The sequence below is a fragment of the Arachis ipaensis genome, chromosome B06 (genome assembly GCF_000816755.2).
Source record: "Arachis ipaensis cultivar K30076 chromosome B06, Araip1.1, whole genome shotgun sequence".
NCBI lineage: Eukaryota > Viridiplantae > Streptophyta > Magnoliopsida > Fabales > Fabaceae > Arachis > Arachis ipaensis.
This window is the reverse complement of record NC_029790.2, coordinates 50230603-50233364: the sequence shown is the minus strand read 5'-3', so window position 1 is coordinate 50233364 and position 2762 is coordinate 50230603.

Sequence of the window (2762 nt, the reverse complement as noted above, 5' to 3'; positions counted from 1 at the left end):
GCACGGTGTTAAATTTATGGATAGAGAACCGCTTAGTCTTTTTATCCGGTCGTCAAGTACGTTGGCAGAGATAAAAAAACAGCATATTACAGAAACTGGGTGTGTGTGGGACAAAGTGGGTAAAGAAGTTATTCTACAAGATTCTCATTGCCATTGTGTCAGCCGGTGTGAAGTATGAGACATTTGTGATAGGGTCTAATGAAGATATGCAGGTGTTGTTTCACTGTCAGTGAAGTTTTCCTGAGGTTAGAATACCCGAGTTGTTTGCGAAGTTAGAAGAGGGCGTCAACAGCTCTGGGGCATCAGTGCCGAATCCTCAGTCGACGATGATGGGTGGTGCCCCAACATCGATGCCTGTGGTAGCACCTTCATGTCCGAACCTTGATCCTCCACATATTGCAGTTGGTACTGCTAGTGTGCCTCGTGGTGTTCCTGATTTTGAAGTTAAGGCTGGACCGGATCGAATTGAAAATGCGATGCGAGATGATGATTCAGACGATGAGCCAGTTGACATTGTTGAGGACAGTGATGATGATATTCTGAGCAATACACATACACCCCAAGGAGCATTGGGTTCCGGCACACAACAATATCCTCCACACCTGTCAACCTTGAACTTGGAAGCCATAGGCCAATAGCGGGAGGTCGAAGCGACCTTTGCGGGTCAGGGTCTGCATGATGCAACCATAGACCTATCATCTGCTATTCTTCTTGACCTTATTCGGTGGTGGCAACTCACCGAATAATTCCTGAAACCATTGCCAAGCTGGTCGGGCACTCTCCATGAATTTTTCAAACTCTGCCAAGCAACCACTGATGGCTTTCCCATCGACAGGCAAGCCAAGCTGAAGTGCCACATCTTGCAGCGTCACCGTGCACTCTCCAAAAGGCATATGAAAAGTGTGCGTCTCGGAATGCCACCTCTCAATAAATGCACTGACCATAGACTCATCCAACCAGAATCTACGACTATTTAGCCTGGTTAAGTGGTACAAACTAGCTCTCTAAATAAGGTATGATCCTATCATGTATAGGCATATTTTGTTGCCACCTCACGCTGTAGATACATCTACTTGGCTGCACCATGCATAAAAGATATACACGAGACAGTTAAATCTTACTTTCTACATGTAAAAACCTTAACTAATTACACCAAATAAATAAATAATACCATAACTAAGCAACAAAACAATTAAACAATTAAATAATTAAATTATTATTAAATTATCAAATCAAATTGTTAAATCTTTAATTAAAATAAAATTTTTTAAAATTTGGTTCTAGTTTTGTTTAACCAAACAAAAATCGGTTTTCATACCAGTTTGGTTTTTCTTAACCAATTTTGAAAAACATGGATATGATTTTAAATTTGGTTAGTTAAGTTCGTTAACCAAAATGTGGTTATGATTTTTTAACCGGTTATCGATATTTTGGTTTTTGTACTTACACTCCTACTACATTCTATATTCTAAGTAGTAAAGTCTAATACTCAACGATAAAGGTTAAATTATAAATTCTAGTTCCTACACCCTACATATTATATTCTATTTAACAAATGCTAATGTTCAAAAAACTAAAACAAAGCTAACCTCATCGGCAATGGTACCGGCAATATGGACAACACCGTTCAGTCGGTACAAGCTCTGTTCGTTTGCTATGATGTATAACTGAAGGTCAGCGCTGAAAAATTCCGAATCCGTTCTCAAAGTGTTCTTCTCTCTCTCTCTAAAATTTTCTCTCTCTAACCAAATTCAAAATCCACATCAAATGAGGAATTTGTTGCTGCCTTCCACAATTTTTATACACATACTCAATATAAATTGTTACTGTCTCTAATAATTTATGTTTACGCTATATTACACATAAACCGTTATTGTCTATAACGATTTATGACTAAATCACATTTTACAAAAACTGCTACTGTTTCTAATAATTTTGTTAATACCACCAATTTACATAAACTATGGCTATTAGTATAGATTTATATTTTTTTCTAAATCGCTACTGCTAATAACAATTTCCATAATAATATAAAACATTGTATTTACGAGTTGATATTTAAAAAATTGTAATTGAATAAATTTTTTTTAAAATAATTTATTTAAGTGAATTGCTCAAATAATTAACTATTCTTTTCTTGCATTCTTTTCTCGGGTGGATTAAATTATTATTTACATTTCTATTATATGGTGGTCATCGTGCACGTCTTAAAACATAAACAAATGGAAGATAAATAATAAATGTTGGGGTGCTGCAGATTGCCCGGAAGAACATTCAAGAAACTAAAAAGCTTAGACAACTTTCACTTATCAGCACATGTACGTGGCCCTTATCCATCTCGAACACGTGTCAGTTGCTAAAACGGCTACAGCCGAATTGCTTCGCTGTCTTATAGCAACAAGCAAACAAGTGGTAGTGGCTACCTCCTTTCGGAAGAAATTTTATTTCTTCTAAGTTTATAACACACAAAAAAAACACCTCTTTGGCTCTTTCTATAATTTCATACACAAAATTAGCTCATTTACGCGGAAGCTAATTTATGTTTTCAATAATAATAATAATTCATACTTTGACTCAAAAATAAAATCAGATCGAAAATAAATAGAAATTCACTCGAGAGATTTAACATTTTTTTTTTATCTGGCTTTTATGAGGCCGGATGCCATAGAAATTTAGCTCTATTTAGGTAAATAACATAATAACTAATTAAGATATCTTTCACTTATTTATAAGATAATTTCGATATTTTTTTTAAAAAAAAA